Genomic DNA, 19784 nt, shown 5'->3' on the forward strand with positions numbered 1-19784 from the left:
GAGCTACAGTGATAAATGAGATTTGCTGACCATGCGCGCTGATGAGTTATTAGAGGGAATGATTTGAGGGGTGCTACAAAGAAACTCTGAGCAAGGATATAAAATGAATCCGATCAATGAAAGTCTGTTTGTGTGTATGTGTGTGCGAGAAAGGTGAGAAAGCACGCGTAATAATCTCTTATTGGGACCCAATTGCTTGCGTGGGCATGTTCGTTTAGGGATCAACAATGCTGTAGAGGTGAGAAGTGAGTTGGAAACAACCCTCAAAAGCCACCATCTTTAATATATTCACATATAATTCAGCTCAAACATTTAAACAATTCATGTGACAATCATTAACAATTAACGCCAGTTGGTTTTGATTTTGCCTTTGTGTTTCTACATCTGAGATATTGTAGTTACATGAACGCTGGTTAACTCTACACTCTGGATGTTAACTTCACATTTCTGGAATGATGATCTACTCATCTGCCATGAACCCCTCATTCTTGCCGACACATTAAGCAGTATCCTTTTCTTAGCTACTCCTTTCCATTTTCGCATCCCACTGTGGTGCTCTAGCACCCGAAATTTCCGCATGTGGGTTTATCACCGTGTCAGAAAGTCTGACACAGTGAGCTGGATAGGAAATGAAGAAGCAGAAAAGGTGATGACCTGAATGGTTTTGAGCTATAGAAGCTAATTGAGTGGGCGACAGGCAGCTTGCTGGGGTCACTTGAGCAGCATGTACATGATCCGTACAAAAAGCAGAGATGTTTCAAAGCTGTGTAATAAGGTCAGAGGGTCTAGTCACTCAAAAACTGATGATTTTTAGACACCAAATATTTTTTTAGTTGATGTCACTGAACTCATGTACACTGCATACAGAGTGAAGAAAATGTTCAATACAGAAACACAGAGACCGACTTTTATCCAGTAAAGTCCAGCTGTCATGATGCTTTTCACAAACTATTAAATGAGCTCAAAAAGCTCAGAGAAATCGATAATTATTTAAATGGTGCAATAAAAATAATTTGGGTGACAGCTCGCCTATGCAATAGTTAAAAAAGAAGATGTGCAACAGGTCGAAATACGAAATACTAACAGCAATGAAACTAAATGGTTGAGGGCAATGTGGAGGAAAAGCCTGCCTTTGCCCAAATCGATTCTGGTAACTGGCTTATCAAAGTATCATCACAAAATTGTGAAAGTGTGTGAAAAAATACGCGATGACACAAATTAAACCCATGTGTATTTATTTCATGATACACACCTTTAGTTGATTGAAAAGTTTAAAAAATATATTGGGGATGTATTTTTTTTAGTAGGTTTCGTAGTTTTTAGCAGTTTAATGTTGATAAAGTTGCACATTAAATTTAGTCAGCAAATGTGACCCTTAATGAGTGTTTTTATTGATATGAGTTTAAAGATTCCAAGAAAATTTAGAAAATTTGAGTCACCTCAAAACAAAAAGCTGAAATTTAGTGAGTAATAAAAATACAAGAAAACAGAATAAATGAATCATATGCATTTTATATCGTTGTCTTTTTGCAACTTCCTTCCACAATGTGAAGCCAACAAAATCCCCTAATGAAAGGTTCAATAGAAATTGTGACAGGTGAGTGTGCGCTTCAGATCATCTAACTTTTCATCACTTTCTCCTAATTGGTGTGTCCCAGATTCCTTACAAATCTGGGGTTAAACCATCCCGAACAGCCCTGGGAAGCTGATATGTAGCCAGGAAAGGTTCAAGAAGGTTCCTCTCCATCATCCCTGTCTGTGACCTCCTGCTTGTGACCTTCTGTGCCTTTTTCTCCTGTGATCATTCTACTTTTTTTTCTGACTTGCATCCTTTTTATGTTCCACTTCGCAGCATAACACATATATTCTTCCTCCACCTGCTACCAATTGTACTTCCTGCAGCCATTGGTGTTTCAGTCATTTGCTGCAAAACATCGCCGGAATGTAGCGTGGACTTGAATGACTTCAAATTGTATCAAGATGTTAATATTTGTGCTGTAAAAAAGTGAACGAGCAACACTAAGCATGGTGAACAGAGAGCCAAGATTGGGTGGGTTCTTGCCAAACAGTAGTTTGTTAATAAATATAGCTCAAAGTATTTTGTCTGCACGTATAAAAAGGGTCAAATACCCAAGGAGAACGATGGTGCTACGGTGCCTAGTTTGAGGAGGAGAGTTTTAGAAGAGTATCTATTTATTAACTCCAGGTATTCTATGATTGCAAGGCTAGTCTTTAAAATGAGAAGCAATTATAATTAATTTGTTTTTTGAGGATTTATTTCAGCAAAGCTATATTAATCCGCCTTCAACTTTATAAAAAAAAGACTGCTGTGATTTCCAGATACAAAAAAATTGCGAAGATAAATTCTTAAAGGTATTTGTGACAAATAAAAAATTGAAGAAAAATGAGTTGTATTCATTTACAGGGAAAACAATAGACTGGAAAGAGCATTTTAAAGCTAGGATAAATTGATCAGAAATGTCAACCTGCCAGTATGAGGGGAGGGACGAGAAGTATAAATCACTGTGTCATTGACATCGACATTTGTAAAGGAGTTAACATGCCATATATTGGTTAATTTGAATTATTAAAACAAAACAAACAAAAAAATGGTACACCAAGTACAGAACTTAGCCTTAAATTCATGCTCTACCACATATGCATTGAAGTCTGGCCAAGTGAAAATAGCATAGAGGTTTATACAAACATACGAGAGTCTATGAAACAAGGTGGCCAAGGCTCACAAAGAGATTCATACAATCACACATAAAACAGGGTCACTGCCATCAAGAGGGAACTCATTTCTCCACTGGTTGAGGCATATCGGCTGTTACAATGATTCAGCTGGGTGAGGCGGAGATGCATGTGTGTCTACGTTCGGGTGGGTGTACACGTTAGTGCATGTGTGAAAGGTTTAATGAGTCGGCCCAGTGTATCCAGTGACTTTTCTTTGTGTGGAAATGAGGTTTGCGGTTAATGTAGCACAGAAGGGATGCCTGAAATTGCGCAAGCCTGCCTGCGTGTGTTATTATGTGTGAGTGTGTTCGTGTCTGTTGGTTTGAATGTCTTTGCTCCAAGCGGAATATTAGTTGGAAGCATATGGGAGGAATCACAATGAAGGAAGGTTCTTGAACATTAATGGTTGTGTGTATCAATAAACGCACGTGGTAAGGAGATGCATGGATACAATGTGTGTTTATGGAAGTGTGTCGCACATCACCCTCTGATTCTAAATCACATCAACATCACTAACTTTCCGAATACAATCTGTCTGCGCAAAGTCGAGTGGCATGTTTGTAATGAAACACTCATATGCAGGGTGAAAACACACACATACACACACAGGCCTCTCCCTGAAGAGGAAATAAGTTTGAGTTGGATGTAATGAGCAAGCAAAAGGCAAATGAGCCCTTCAATTTGACAATTCCTATCTAGACACAGACAGGAAGTGTCAAGGGAAACATGTTATTGCAGATAGAACCCAATACGTCATTCATTCATTCATTCTCTAGGCCTTACCTATAGTTTACCATTTTTTCCCCTGCTTTCCCACCCAGCAACATTTGCCTCATTCAAACGACATGAACATTTCTGGATATCATCTCATCTCTTTTTTTGACTTCAATTATTCTCAACCCTTTGGCTTTTATTGATGGCTGTAGACGCCCGATGCCAAATTATGTCTTCTGGCTGACAAAATACTTATACATAACCAGCTGCAGGGATGAACAGAACCACATGCAACTCTGGAGCCGCATATTGCAGGCTCCAGATTGGAAGTCTATCAGCATCCTTCACCCTGAAAGAGTCAATGACTTAATAGTCTCGGTCGGATCATTCCATATACATTCAACCAGAGAACCACAGGTTATCACCTCTGATTTGGATCAAATTTATTCTGCTCTATGAATAGTCAAGATGTGCAAAATGATACAGTTACATACCAAGATACGGTAGAAATTTTGATCTTTTACAGTCTTGGAAATGGTAAACTAAATCTTTTAGAGATTTTGAATATCTTGGAAATGAGAACAATTTGCAGGATGAAATTAGGTACACATGATGATACTGGCCCAGGTTTTTAGAATATGTTGACGGAGGAAATGTCCCTGTACTAGGACGTAATCCAAGCCATAACAGGAAAAATAGGAGGTCCTGGAAAAGGTTAAGGTTGGGGAAATTAAATATATATTTTACCCACTTTTAAATGATAAGTTCACATTGTGTTCATTGTAAAGTGTACGCAATGTTCAGTATGACCATGCACTTTGGTAGTGTTGAGTAAATGGATGTAAGGGCGCCCGGTCATAGTTGTCTTATTTTTTATGTCCTGACAACAAAAAGATGACAGGCCTATGGAGATAATGAGACAAAAGTCAAATATGACAATATTTATATATCTTGTTATTCAGAGATGTACTAATAGCAATTTTATATGCAAGTGATGTTATTTAAAGGTGCGTGGGGCATTGGTTGTTTTCTTCTTACTGAGGGGTGTCATAATAATTGACAATCACTGGCCTATGGCAATGAAACCTTTTCTATTTATATGTACCTAGACTAGATTATCTGTATTTGGTCAATATTTCAACTTGTGTTTGAATATTTTCCAACTTTGGTCCAGTTGAAATTGAATGACCCAGTTCGTTGACAACACAGAAAGGTACCATTGCAAAGAAATCATAATATCCAAGTTCAAACAGGTACAATTTTCTTACGAGCACCAGATGAAAGAAACTTTTTCAGGTATCTCTATAAGCATGTGGCAGGCTGCCATCTTCTAAAAAACATAACACAGTGGAAGCTCAAAAGTCAAATATGCGTAAAAGAAAAACTACCCAATTTAAAATTGAACATATCTGAGGTCAACCAGCCACAGAAATGATGCCGTTCGGCCTCGAAGGTTCCAAATAATCCTCAATTAACACTCTGTTACCTTCCACGGTCATTGCCATCCATCTCAGATTGAATCAATAACCCTTCACAGGCGTCCGGGTGTTGAGGGATGTAAATAGCAGAAATCTGACATTTGTCGCAAATAAAACAAAAGGTCTTCGATATAATCAACAGCAAGATGGGCGCCGTTTCTCAAAAAAATCTATAGCCTTATTAAAAAAGGGGCCAGTAATTTAGTAGGTGAAGTGCAAATAGCGTCCGCATGTGAGATGAGTGAGGTAGAGGAGCAACAGGGATGTAGCATCTCTTTTTGTTGGGATAAAAACATGATTGTGTTTTATCTAAATTATTTAAATGTGTGTGGTTTATTAAACATGTTTAATTGAATTGGACATTGGCATTGTTTTCTATAGATATTCTAGACATAAATAAGGAATTAGATGAATAGAATGTGACCTTTTTGTGATCATTTGGCAAAATCGATCATTTCAAATAGGATTGTTGTTAAGCGACCTAATCATTTTTGATAAGACCATATTAACGACATCGAGAAAAATTAGTCAATAAAGCTGCCTCACAAAAACTTTATTGATGTGAGATTCGAAGAATTTAAAAAACAGGAAAGGCTGGTTTACAAGCTATATGTTAAATTGAAAAATGTAGCAAGAGGATTAAACTGAAGAAGAAAAATTGTGTACTTAAAAAGTACTCTTTGCTATCTTTTTAACATTCATTCTTCAACTCATTTACTTTTGGCTCTACCTGCATTAGACAAAATGATATAAAATCAAATCAATTTCCTCGTTAGACTGTGACTTGCAGCAGCATTCATTAATGTGAGAATAGGGATTTCTCGGAATCCCAGAGTCCCAAGAAGTCAACCATAGTCACACCACTGGAGCTTAATTAAATTTGTGATCGTTCAAACTTTCTCTGAATGCATTAGTGCTCGAACAGAGAGATGGACAATGCATGAATATTTGATGCCTTTAGCATTGCTCTCATGTACATTTTTGCTACAATATTTGACAGTTACTCAAGAATTCTGATAGACATCAACCTCACTAACTGAGTTGTCTTTCCATAAACAAACATAAACATTAACAAGCAAACCTAGATTTGAAGAAGACATACTGCACACAAACTTACACACACACTGATTGAGCTGTAATAGGCCCATGTTGCAGCTCTGCAGCTTACAGCCTCTTTTAAAACGCTACTTTTAGTGACAAAGCCCCAAGTTGCCTTCTCAATTATGTTGTACAGGTGCAGTCAGCTATAGCAAGTAATTGCATTGGGTGTTTGGCACTCCCCAAGAAGGAGTGGAAGCTAGTGGCAGGGTTGTCAGGTGCTCCTAGCGGACCGCCCGTCATGCTACGTCTGTGTGCGCACCTCCAGTTCAAAGACGTAGGAAGAAAATTTCCCTCTGCATCTGCAGTTTTTGCTCCCTCCCTCTCATTTGCATTCATACACTTGTCATCAAATACTGTACATATAAAATCGATCCTTTATTACCACACATTTCCCCCCATTGGGTCTTAAATCTGCAGTTCCATCAGGGTCATCAACTACATCGCAAGAGAATGTTCTAAATGTTTTGCCAAAGAATGCCGTGTTATGGGCATATGATCGCACCCAGGGGAATTTTCAAAGGAACACAGAGACACACTTTCTATCCTTCTATCGTGCAGCAAAGTGTTTCAGTGCCAACTCTCAAGAAAAAAAACCAGTTTAAGATTCATGTGAAGCCTAAACAGGACAGGAGGTCGACAATCCACGCAAGGGCGGCCTTGCTGTTGTCAATGTTTAACGGCGCACACACACACGCCTTGGCGGAAAGGCAAGGTTCCGCAGGCAGTGCCACCACCTGGTCCAGATGCAAAATAAAGCACAGATGTGGCAGTTTAATTAGCCCTGCTAGAGGTGCTTCTGCGTTATTACCCTGCTCCGCCTGGAGAGAGTGCCTGCTGTGGCAGCGGTGTGTGAGGCCGCTCTGACAGGAGCTTAGATGGAGGGGTGATCACAAAGCCATTTTTTCATGTTTGAATAAGCCTGAAAGTAGTGCGCAAGGATTATTTTTTCAGGAGTGAGAGTGGGAAAACAATCAGTTGGTTTTCAAGTGTTTCTGGAGTAGGTGCAGAGTTCCCCATTTGCCAGGTAAACCCGAATAACCTGATTGGTAGCGAAACGTGCCATAAAGAAAAATTGATGGACACGGGAGAACATGGTGCTAATGACATGGCTACAGTCACTTTTTCATACTTGCATGCAATGAAGCTCAGGCTCCACAAAAACACACCTTTGATGAGGTTGAGCATTGAGAAGGAGCACGAGCACATCCTTGCATTTCTGTCTAAAGGGACCCTGTCAAGATCAAACATATGATTCAGGGCGCAAGAAGTTCAAGAAGACGTCAGCTTCTGGTGCAGTGATGGAATGTCAAGTGGGCTATGGCACTCTGGTCCATCTACAAGCTTGTAGAGTTGCCTTGTCATCAGCAAGTCTCTTTGTGGGGGAGCCTGGCTCACAGAAATAACATCTGCCATATTACATGAGTCCGACACATAAACCGTTTCAAACGGCACCAATGCATCCGCACTTGTATCTCCCTTTCTTCTGCACAGCAGGAAGGTGAAAAGGACCAGACAGGAGAAGGTTAACTATCCCATGAGACCACAAACAGACACCGAAGAAAAGATGGCAAAACTATGTATTATTTATAGCTTTGTGGTATTCGTTAACACTATACAGGAAACTGTCAACAAAAAAAAGTCTCACTTCCTGGAAAAATGAACGTCTCACAAAATGTGGAAAATGCTACCTATTTTGTCGTCTACAGAAGTGGTTCCCAACCAACGGTCCGTGGACCGGTACCGGTCTGCGAGGTACCTAGTGCTGTTCTGTCAGAGAAAACAATATTAATCTTCTCAATCCCGTCCTCTGACTTGAAATGAGAATTTTTTTTATAATAATCTATAATCTTTATAAAGCATGATATATGGATGGGTGTGTGGGTGGGTGTATGTTAAGATTCTCTCGCTATGTTTGTCCAAACCGTGAAACGTAGCGAGTTTAAATTTTGTATGGTGACCAGAAACGGCTGTCAGATCCTAATAGACGAGATTGAATTTCATCACCTTCTCTAAGTGTGTAAACTCAATCTTTTATTTGTTAAATATGACAGCAGAGTTGATGTATGAATTTTTGGAATTATGTGATGTGCCCTAAACTCACATTGGTCCTAAAGTAGGAAGCTTTTCCACATAATTTACACACATAATTGTCGGAATCGTTTCAGCCAGCGAGTTTTCAAACAGAGAAAATAGAAAAAGCTTTACTGGTCGGCGGTGAGAAAAAGGTTGGGAACCGCTGCTCTATGGGTCAACGTCAAAATACTGTATATGCCTGCGTTGAAATCATGTTGAAATCAATATTTTCATCATTAAACCTTAAATCATTTATTTCACAGCTACAGAGGCTTTGTGATTAAAACTCTCATCTTTTCAGTATGCGGTGTTCCTCTTTGCATTCTGACTTCTCACATGTTCCAAAACCAGGCATTAGCCAGATTAGCCTAGGACATAGAACAAAGTAAACTAATTTTGATATATATTTTTTCCTTCCAGTGAAAGTTACTACATGCAAGTGAGCAACACTTTTGCCTGACAAGATCTGTGAGATGAAAAAGACCCTGAAAAGTAGGCTAGTCGATGATAATAAAAACAGCGACAGTGTCATAATCCCAAAATGAATGGGGGTGTTTGTCTATTTTCAAGTAGGGATTTTGTTGAAATGGACCCATAAAGCATGAAAAACAGTGCCTCTGAAGCGTCTGCGTGAGCACATTCGCACTGTGTGGCTAAATTAATTTCCTCAAGTCTGGGCTGGTGGCACGCGTGAATGCCAAAACAAAAGAAGCCACCGGTGCGAAGCGGCGGCACTGCTCTGACTTACAGCCCTTGATACCGAAGACAGAAATCGATAGCACATCTGTCATCTAACACATGTATGAGAATTTAAACTTTATTGATCTGACAGGACGTTGTTGAAAAACAGATAGCGATAGAAGCCGAGGTAGCCTCCTGGGATCGTAAATCAATAGCGTAAACGTCCTTCGGGTGCCACAAGGACTGAATGAAATTACAGTTCATCTCATAGCAGCCACATTTTATTTGCATGCAGACTTTTTTCACGGCACTCAATTGCATTTTTTGTTTTATCGGCCCTTAATCTGAACATTAAACACTTGATTCTGCTAGCTCAATGTATCGACATATGCATTTTCTTTGACCTCCATCAAGTTGGTATCACCGTAAATCGTACTTTAGAAAAACGACTCACAACCAAATATATTTATAAAGGACAACGTAGTGTTATCTCTAATAAAGGGAGAAGAGTCTGTTCAAACAGTTTGTTGCAGGGTTCAAGGTTAAAGGTCTAAATTCCAGTATCATCCTAAAATATACCTTTGATAAAGGACAGGGGGAGTCCTTATAGTCTCTGGGTCAAGCGTTTAAAAAATAAAATACAAATAATTAAAAAGATATATATATATGTGGATATATTTAGCTATATATATTACATTATCAATATGGCTAGAAGTCTGGTAGAGAAAATCTTCAAAAAAGGGTAACAAATATAATTTATTTTATCAAACATTGAATACTTTAATCTAAAAAAAGAATAACACGCAATACAATAATTAGAATTCAAATGTTCCTAAATAGCTAGTGGAAGATGCAGGTTTTTTTGTGGGTGTAGCTTTTTCTTGTGTTAATCAAAAGGCAGGATTTAAAGTAGCTCAAATCAATTAAGTACATTTCAAGTACATCAAGGAATTGATTTTGGATATCTATTTGCTTTCCCCATGTTTCAGATAACTCAAATCAGTTACAATTACATTTTGCATTATCTTTGGTGCTGGGACTGTTGTTTCTAACTAGTTGCTTTAAAATTGTGATTTGATCCGTCATAATTATTAGAGAAGTACCGTGCCTATGCAACGATTTGGAGATTTACATTAAATTGTTGAGGCACGGTACTAAAAAAGTTTCCTCTCCTAAAAAGTTCACTTTTTGTCTTTCACCCTCCTTGAGTGTATCACTTGCACACGATTAACGAGCCCCCTGCCGCCATTCATTTAGAGACCTGATCTTGTCATAAAGCATGTGGCAGGCTGGTATTGGGCTACGGTAGCGGGCAGACGCCAATTTATGAGTGCGCTCTGTGTAGACAGAATCACAGCACTGTGATTTAAGACAGTTCAGTGCTTCTTTGTTCCTTTTTTTAGGAGGTGGAGGGAGGCAGAGAGGTAGCAAGACCACTTGACCTTCGCCTATGAAACTGGCAAAACAGCTTCCACTCTCTGCATTTATACCTGGGCCTCTTATATCATTTCAACAAACTTTTCAGGCTGATGTAAAATTTAGAGGGTTTGGAGGAATGTGTGCGACAAAATGTTTGTTAATTTAAATTCAGTAGAGGGCAGATTAACTTTCAAAGCTCAAAGATGAGATGTCAAAAGGCTAAGTTTATTTTTTTAATTTTATGTTTGGCTGATCTGACCTGTCAAAGGAGGCAATGAAAACTATAAGCTGCTATGCCTTGAATGAAAACAAGCCCAACTGAGCTTGAAAGGGCATTAGTGACCTTGAGATAATATTTTCAATGAAATCTCATTAGCATGCTAAATTTGTTCTCAAGTCATCCACTTACATTAAGTGAACAAGGGAGTTTTTAAAAGCTAGAAAAATAAGGTAAATAACTTGGTAATAATAGTAAATAATACTATGAACAGTAGGTTTTATATATCAAGAAAGAATTGTAAAATTTGATTTTGTCTGTCTGAAGGGAGAATTTGAATTGCAATCAAATGCAAATATATTCAATAAAAAATGTATTTGCCTTAGGTAACAGATCCAAATTTTTATCAGCTTGCTTATTCTCAGTGGTGTATGTTCTGCTTAATGATCCAATATCAGACTTGATATATATGGTGTATTTTTAGACTATTAGCCACAACTTTTGCCCCTCTGGCTTGTTTTTTTTCTATTTTGTTTCCAAAAACTTGCCTAAATTATTACATTAGCACAGCTATGTACATTATATGAATAATCTTTGTTTCCATACAATGTAATATATAACATTCTATTTTTAGCATAAACTGTGGACAGCTAGAAAATATCAGGGGGCTTTAGGCTTTATATCCAATAAAGTCTATCAATGGGCCCAGCTGTTGCTGAAATGTTAACAACTCGTTTTAATTGTGAAACTGGAAGTATAGCGCGAAAATATATATTTTTTGTTAATTGTTTATTGTTCCTTGAACAATGAACCGACTGAAGGATAAATAGAAGCACCGGTAACGTACACAAACTTGAACCCTTGATCTCAGAACTTCGAGGCCTGAATATCGTTGGGTAATTAATCTTTGCAAATATAAATTTGAAAAGTTAGTTTCTTCTCATGGTTAAATTAGAATAATGTAAGGTAAGCACATTGGTCCACTCCTGTGTTAATTGGTGCATTTAAAACTTAAAATACATGAGCCCGAGTACCAAGAGAAAACCCGTTAACAAACATGGAGAACATGCCGAACACACCAGAGTGAACCCTCTATCACAGAACTGTGAGACAGTAAACCAAATTTCAATGATAGTTGTATTTCACCGTTAAAGTAAACATGTCAATATATTACGTAGAATAAAACTAAAATACACAACAAAAAGAAATGCTGTAGAGACCGATCACCCCTCCTGAGAAGTGGATGGAGAAGAGGTGATTTTTTTTAACCTTGGGACATTTTTTAAATGACGATATATTTCATGATTACAATGCCAATATTTCGACAGGTTTTTCTAACAGCACATTGACCAATACATTGTGTATACCATATGATTTAAGTCATACTAACACAGCTGACTTGGCATGAAAGGCAGGTTTGACTGCCTGGACTGATCTCTTGTCTGTCACAATCAATGTGAATCAGGAATTGACACGGAATTGAGCCTAGGTAAGCTTTGTAATAGCAACAGTATAAAGTACAATGCTTCTGCCTGCACAAACAGCCTGTGTAACTCCACCTCCTGTTAAAACACTTTTGTATTACACTTCCAGCAATTGAGAGAAAGGTCACAGGAGTGCAAATCAATTTACTTCCTCGAAAACACAAAAAAAGTGGCTTCCACTTTCAGCCCCAGCAGGGAAACAACACAGGTCCATTGCTGCTTTTTTGTGTGATCTTCTCCTATTCTACCGTTTATTTTTTTCTTGGGCTTTCTCTGAACCTTGCCATCCCTTTCTGTTTTCACACACCATCATGTGTTCCTTCTCATAGGATAACAGCAACCTTTATCCTTACTGCTGAGTCAAATTTGCCCCTGGGAGCATTTTAATAGCACATATAAAGTTCAATTGAAAAATATGTAACATCTCTAAGACTTTTCCCCCGCTCACCTTTCCTTTGCTGCATCCTTTGCCATATTTGGAAGGGCAGCAGCACAGGTGTGGTCGTCCTTTGCACTGTTAATCACTGTTCTATGCATCAGTTTATCAGTTATTAGGCCATAAAATTGAAAGTTAAAGCTGAAATAAATGTGGGTCCTTACTGTTGCCCATATAACACAACACACTTAAAAGTATCTCGTTTCATCCGCCAGACACGTAGATACACAATCTTTTTCAAAGGTTCTAGTGCAATTTATCATCAAAGAATCAAACAATTACATCAGTTTTCTTGTTTATATCAAGATTTTAAGTTGAGTTGATTCCTCAAGTCAAGTTTTCTTACACTCAAACTGCTTATATAAAATTATTTTGTTACCATAGCAAAAGATAAGGTGACCTTGACACGTGAAAAAAAAAAAAAAAAAAAATTGTTTCAAAATTTTAAAAGATTCATATGACAAAACAAAACCGTTGTATACTTGTCGAATGAGGGCTAAAAAGAAATACATAGCCAAAATAATGTTTTTTTTACTTTTTATACCTTTGCATCACAAAAGCATGCATGCAATCCTCAAGCAAACACATGATTGAATAGTTATGATTAAAGCATAATGTGCAGGGCAAATTGAAGTAATAACTGATTAAAGGACCCAGCTTCCAAGATAGAAAGGATTGGATTACAGACAAGCACATTAACTTAAACAGTAACATTTACAATTATATACAGAGGCATGTAGGCGAAAGAATGTAGCAGGTGAGGATGTAATCTACTCAGATACAGCTAACTAAACAATAGAAAAGCCGATCAAGCTTGAAGCAGAAACACACAAAAACCAGACGTGTCAATAATAAAGTGAGCCAAATTGTTCAGTGAATGCGAAAGGGCTACAAGATTGGATTTGCGCTGGAAAAATAGTGATTTCACAGCCCAATAACCAGACTGAATTGCCATTTTCTTTGCCTTAATTAATGCTGCCTGACAAATTATTGTTCATACAAATAATTTCAGTTTTCATGAGGGTAAAGTTTCTTACTTTTTAATTTAAGATCTTTTACTGTTCACTGTTTTACTGGTGACAGTTGCTTAACAGAGTGATAGCAAATCTTAGAAAAAAAACATTATGACACCTCATTGGTGTTGAAGAGAAAAAGAGACAAGGGGGTTAAAACAGGGTTAAAAAGATCATATCGAAATACAACTTTCTATAATTTTTTCCCCCTTTTTACTCCAAAGACAACAGAGGGAAAGTCATCCAAGCCCTGAGATCATTCAGGCGAGTTTTGAAGGCAACTTCAAACACCATTACTGGAGTCTTTGAAAAGTAACATGAGGACGGAAGTTCTTTTGAGACTGTCGGAGAGTGGGGGACGCAACGTCTTTTTTTTATTCCTTGTTTTTTGGGCCACAGATGTAAAAAGCGAGCAAAGCAAAGCCTTTTTTGCTCAGGGACTGGCATGGTCTGCACCCCTACAAGCTGTTTGGTTAAGGAAATTGTTAGATCGAAAGCTAGGGTGAAGGTAGAGGTCCCCCTTTTCCAATTCTAGGCTGCTGACATCCCGGGAGAATAGCAGAAAGATCAGTTTTCGTGGGCCCAATGCACCCCTCATTTACCTAACTATACATTACAATCATCTGATCTATATTGCCTTTCAGCTCACTGCTCAGTTCAACTTCACCCAGCCATTGCCTGAATTCAAGTTGTATTGTTGCACCTGCAAAGTCAGGGGAAACCAAGTTTGATTTCCTATTGTTTTTTAGTGCAAATGCAAACAAACAGCCCAGGGTACAATTCCCGTGACTTGTGGCGGCCTACAATGTATGAAAATCGAACCCCTGAACCAAACACAAACAGTGGTTAATATTCCAGTTTGCTAAATTGTCCCTAGGTATGCGTGTGAGTGTGAATGGCTGTTTGTCACTTTGACCACTGCAATTGGCTGGGGATCAATTCTGGGTGTCCTTAATCTACTGCCTAAAGTTGACCATTGTGAGGTAGAGAAGACTTTTTCCATAGCAGGCTAAAAAAGTTGCAAATATTAGGTGTTTTCTTATTTTATATATCTGAACTTTAGGATTACGGTGTTTTGATGACCCATAGGCATCCGTGTCAGGAACTGGAGCCCCATATACAATCATATAGGCAAAGTTTGGACACACGTGGGTACCCGGTGTCGTGACCGGACGTTTGTTCGGTAGTCTTTTGGTCGCCAGTTTTTTGGTCACCGGTCAAATGTACTTAGATATTAAACAGTACTTAGATATTAAACTCTCTCTCTTGGATATTAAACTCTCTCCCATGAATATAATTTTGAGAGATGGCTTCAACAGTAAACTCTCTGTCACCATTTGACCGGCGACCAAAAGACCGGCGACCAAAAGACCGGCGACCAGAAGTCCGGCGACCAGAAGTCCGGCGACCAAAAGACCGGCGACCAAACGTCCGAGCACCCCAAGGGCATGCAGCGTGCGCACAGACTCGTGCAAATACACACACGTATAAAAAGTACCGACCTCATTTCATTCACTGTGCAATTAATGGACCTATTGCATATTTTAACAAGCGTAAGCATTAACGATTTATTTTTCTAGAAAAATCATGTGTCTCTCTCTCACTCAGCACTATCGCACACTCTCCTCTTAAGCTGGTTTTCCTTGAAAATTGTTTGCTAACTTCCATTTTCGACACCTCAGCCTGTCTCTTAGCTTTACCACTAGATGGGAATGCTTGTTTTTTATACTGCTTGAAGGTGTACTGCAATATTATCTTCTCACACCACGACGTGAGATGATGAATCTAAGTTTTGCGATTTAGATCTTAAATGCATATTGTTACAGGCTAAATATACGAGTCGTCTGCCCAGGCAAGCTATGGTGCTGAGAATATTGTGCTTATTGTATTAAATTCACAATATTCGGCAGAGTATATCAAAACAATTTGATTATAGCCTCTATCAGATTTTTTTCATTCATTCATTTTCTGTATCTTCACAAGATGTATTGGGTAATCTTAGGTACAGTAGCTAGACAAGGTAGGTTAGACAAGAAAAACGTAAATATGGTTTCCACTATAGTACAATATTATAGTGCAGTGCCATATTCTATAACGGCAAGTGAAGGTTTTACAATAAAATCACTTAGCAAGAGAACAGAGAAGAAAGTGATAAAACAAAAGATTGGTGGCAAAGAGGAGGAGAAATAAGGGAGGAAAGCAGAAGACGATAGCATAAAGGGGAGAGGTAGGTTGCCCTACCAAGTGTGTAAAGACCACCCATATCTGGGAATGCGACCTTGAGAGGACAAGGGGGTGGATGAAAGATGATGATAGGCAAATCTTGTTCTAAGTACATGTACAAGAAGGGAACTTGAAAGCAAACATATTTTTATCCTCAGAGTAAGTATGTGTGGTGTGAAAAACACTGACTAAGTTGTTATGATGGGAGACAAAAGGTAACCTCAGCTTTGTGCACAAAATCACTACACTCACACATTCACACATGCTGAGAAGTTGTCACACTGCCTTATCTCTCTGGACACTTCACCCACTTTCAGCACATTGTTTACACAAATTCAAAGGCGGTGGTGCTGCGTGAGACCGTGTTCTGTGCTTGTATTTACTTGTACAGAGCAGCAGCACATACTGTTAACTCATAGAGTGATATTCGCTCTGTGGAATGGCCTTTAATTAGTGTTTTTAAAATGTTTTCAAAAAGAGAAACAACCTACAATTCAAGATCTCCTGAATAAGGACTGTTTTTAATGTTATTTGTACTCCAAATTCCTCTTTAACTGAGCTCAGACGCAGAACAATCCTTTGCGCAACGTTATTTTCAAACCTGAGCTACTCGCGCCGCCACACATGCTGACGCGCCCTAGGCTGAAGGTGCTCACATTAGCTTTTCATTATAATAAGTAATGTGAGTGGTTCCCCACCCTTAAAATGCCATTAGCTCCAGCTTCCTCTCCTTTCCCACCCCCATCTTCTCTCCCCTGTATGCCCTTCCCGATTTTGATGCTGAGCGCAGTGATTAGCTTTATGGGGCGAAGGCTGCAAGTGGACAGGAAAACGTTACAAATGATATTACCTGGAGCCTGAATAAGCACACGACACCTGACATTATCCTCACAGCAGCAGGGTCAACACTGACTCCAACCCTGATGGGAAAATGTTTAACCCCCTTTTCATGCTGACTTTTCTGCACACGGCATTTTCAGACTCGTACATGCCTCGCAAAGTGTTATTAGAAGCATGTAAACACCGGGACGCTCATCTGCTCTCCTTCCCTGATAATTACGCCGAATAACGAGCAAAGCTTGTCTGGTGAGACGGAAGTGCAAAGAGCGGATGGCGGAGAGGAAGATTTGGGACAGATGGTTGACGAAAAGTTTTCATCGCCGCATCCTCGTGTCTGTTGAGTCCAAATGAGGAAAAGTGTACATGTGTATGTGAATGTGCGTGTATGTCAAGGCCAGATGCCTACATCGAAGCGCCCATCTGTGAGAGGAGGCCTGCCAGGCCACTAATCAGGCAATCCATCACCTTACTATCTGACATTGGCTATTACATGTGAGAGGCTCTTGTGGACACACATGTCGAATTGGTTATTTACACACACGCTACCAAACATTAGTGGCAGAAAAATGCAAAAACATCTTTACATCTGAAATCTAACTACAGTAAATGGCAGAGGTGGGCAAGTAAAAGATTTACTCCATTACGTATATTTGAGTAACATTTTGAGAAAGATGTATACATCTTTGTATGAGCAGCCTGACTGTGACATATACTTCACTTTTACTTGAACAAATTTGTGAATAAGAAATGCTACTCTTACTCCACTACTTTGAGCTAGATAAGTCAATATTTTTTACAACATGAGTCAGAGTTGCCTGCAGTGGTTCTGCCAACTTCACGAATGAGACATCACAACAATAATCACATGACAACATTACAACTTTGATTTAAAGTCCTATGATTACATCAAAGTGATAAATCAAGTCAATTTAGATGATTGATTGTTATATTATTTCGAGGCAAAAATCGGCAGCCCCCATAATTTAGAGGAAGAAGCACCAACATGACATTGTCACTGTCATTCTTTGTGTAATTGCGTGTGTCCTTATCTATGTTTGCATTTGGTTTTTAGATTACGCGCTCAGTGTTGTGAGATGAAGGATTCCATCAGTATGGTGGGAACAAGGGGAGGGGAGGCTTTAATGAGATCTTCAGTCACATGACTGAAAACACACACAAACACAGAGGAACATGGATGGATACACACAAACATACATACAGGTGCATTAGCCGACAGCAACGACTTCATGAGAAGCTGCCAAACTGCTACCACTGTAAGAAAGGAGTTTCTTTGGCTTCAAATGAAACAATTTGAAGTATAAAAGCAATAGTGAGATCCCAACATCCACCAATGTGTTTCACTCACAATGACAGTGACATGCAAGTCGAAAATTGTGTTTTCTTGTGTGGTTATTTTTACAATATAGTAATATCCAACATTGCTCAATTTCAAATCCAGTTGAATCCATATGCCTCTCTTGCCGAACAATAGAGGTTGAATAACTACTAAGTGCAAAAGAGTGAAATAAAGTATAAGTATACACCAGTGACAGTGTATGTCATTGGCAAAACTGGGAGTTGAAAGGTGATGTTATAATTATCGCCATCTGTTATACAGTCTGACAATTAGAAGACTGCCTGAGTAACACAAGCCAAATTAGCAAATATCTTGTCTAACACACATACAGGTACGGACACATGGATGCAAACTACTCTTCCCTCCGCACTGTCACACTCAATCAATGATCCGTAAATCACCAAAAATAAACCAAGCACACGAGTTGTAGGCCTTTTAAGCACTTACACACGTTTAAAAACATGCGTATGCATACAAATGCACAGGATGGAATAATTCCCAAAAGATGTTGGTGACTAGCAAGGAGGTAAGAAGAGAAAAGTCCCTCGGTCCTTTATAATAAAGCCTGCAAACCACGCAGATAAACACCCAAACAAGAATTAATAAAAAATAACTACATATTTGCATCCCACAACACCAGCAACAGGTCTTCAATCTAATTACAGTATTTTCATGAATTTACAGCTATGGTACAATACATGAACAATAGAATATACTGTGTTCATTTCTCACAAGGTTAATTTATGAACAATAGCAGCACATGAAGTCAAGTTGAACAAACATGAAGAGAAAATAAGATAATGCAAGGCTGGCGGATGAATGACGCCTGGCTATGGCACGGCTAGTCTGCTCTTGGCCAGTGGCACGACAGCGGGAGCAGCTTGCGAGGCAGCAGGACGACTGTCGCCACCGCCTGCCAACAATGTACACCTGTCACTCAAAACCTTGTTTGTCTTACTTCCAGGCTGAGTAGACTAGTTTGCATGATGCTCATATATAAGATCTAATATTTGTGTGTAACTTTTAAAGCACTGCATGTACAGCAAATAATTCTTAGCGGGGCTTAAGTTAATTTCGTCAGCTCAAATGTATCATTAATATATATTCTAGTTAGTTGACCAGCCCAAACAAGATGCTGTGTTTACCTGCAAAAACAGCACGACACGTCAAGTGCAAGACGATGACATACGCAATGAAACTCACAATAATTAGCCCATCAGAAAGATTCGAGACTGCCAGGAGGTTAACACAAAAAGCAATGGTGGAGTGTGTACGTTTGCGTGCACTGCAAGGGGTGCCATTCTCACAGCCTGTTCTGACCGCCTTACCATCTGTAGGCATGCAGGGCGCCCAACTGTTGAAGTGCCTGTGCCAGGAACTTTGACGTTGTTGCATGGTAACCAGTCTAAGAACACAGCCTGAAGCTGCGCTTCCCAAATTGTTTTGAAAGAACACCGAGTGAGCCTATAGTAGGTAGTTACTACACATGCATGCTTACCATCTGCAATTGGTACTTTTGATGTCTGGGGCACCGTGGCGCAAGTGGTCAGCAATAGAGGCTCTAATACCTCACCTTAACATAATCTTAATGGTTCATCAGTTTTGAATGTAAACTTTGATTTCTGAAAATTAAGCTTAATTTTTTTTTTAAGGAAAAAGTTTATTTTCCATATATGTCATGTTGAAGTACAAGTCAATGCCAATGTGTAAATATGTGAAACCCTTACAGCAGGGGAAGGGAACCTAAGGGGTGGGAACCAAATGGGACTCTTTTGATGGGTGCATATGGCTCTCCACTAATCTTTGAGGTAAAATATGGAAACCGCTGGTGAGAGAGCTGAGTCCTGAACTCACCAATAGGATTGTAGAGTTGACACTACCTCTTGCGCCGCTTTAATCTTTTTTTGTTTTCATTCATCTACTTGCATACTTTCATTGATACGTATTGATTGGCAACAGTGTGACAACGTTGTCAAAATAAATCAGTGATGTTTTGTTCTTTAAAGAGTGCT

The 19784-nt window shown here is 39.0% G+C and overlaps 1 protein-coding gene across 3 annotated transcripts in view; it reads right to left on the reverse strand.

The window, feature by feature from the left end:
* Positions 1-19784, reverse strand: part of LOC144196524 (receptor tyrosine-protein kinase erbB-4-like) — a 142212-nt gene that overhangs the window by 78409 nt on the left and 44019 nt on the right. The gene's annotated exons all lie outside the window — the stretch shown is intronic.

This window comes from Stigmatopora nigra, chromosome 1 (genome assembly GCF_051989575.1).
Source record: "Stigmatopora nigra isolate UIUO_SnigA chromosome 1, RoL_Snig_1.1, whole genome shotgun sequence".
In the NCBI taxonomy this organism is placed as follows: Eukaryota; Metazoa; Chordata; class Actinopteri; order Syngnathiformes; family Syngnathidae; genus Stigmatopora; species Stigmatopora nigra.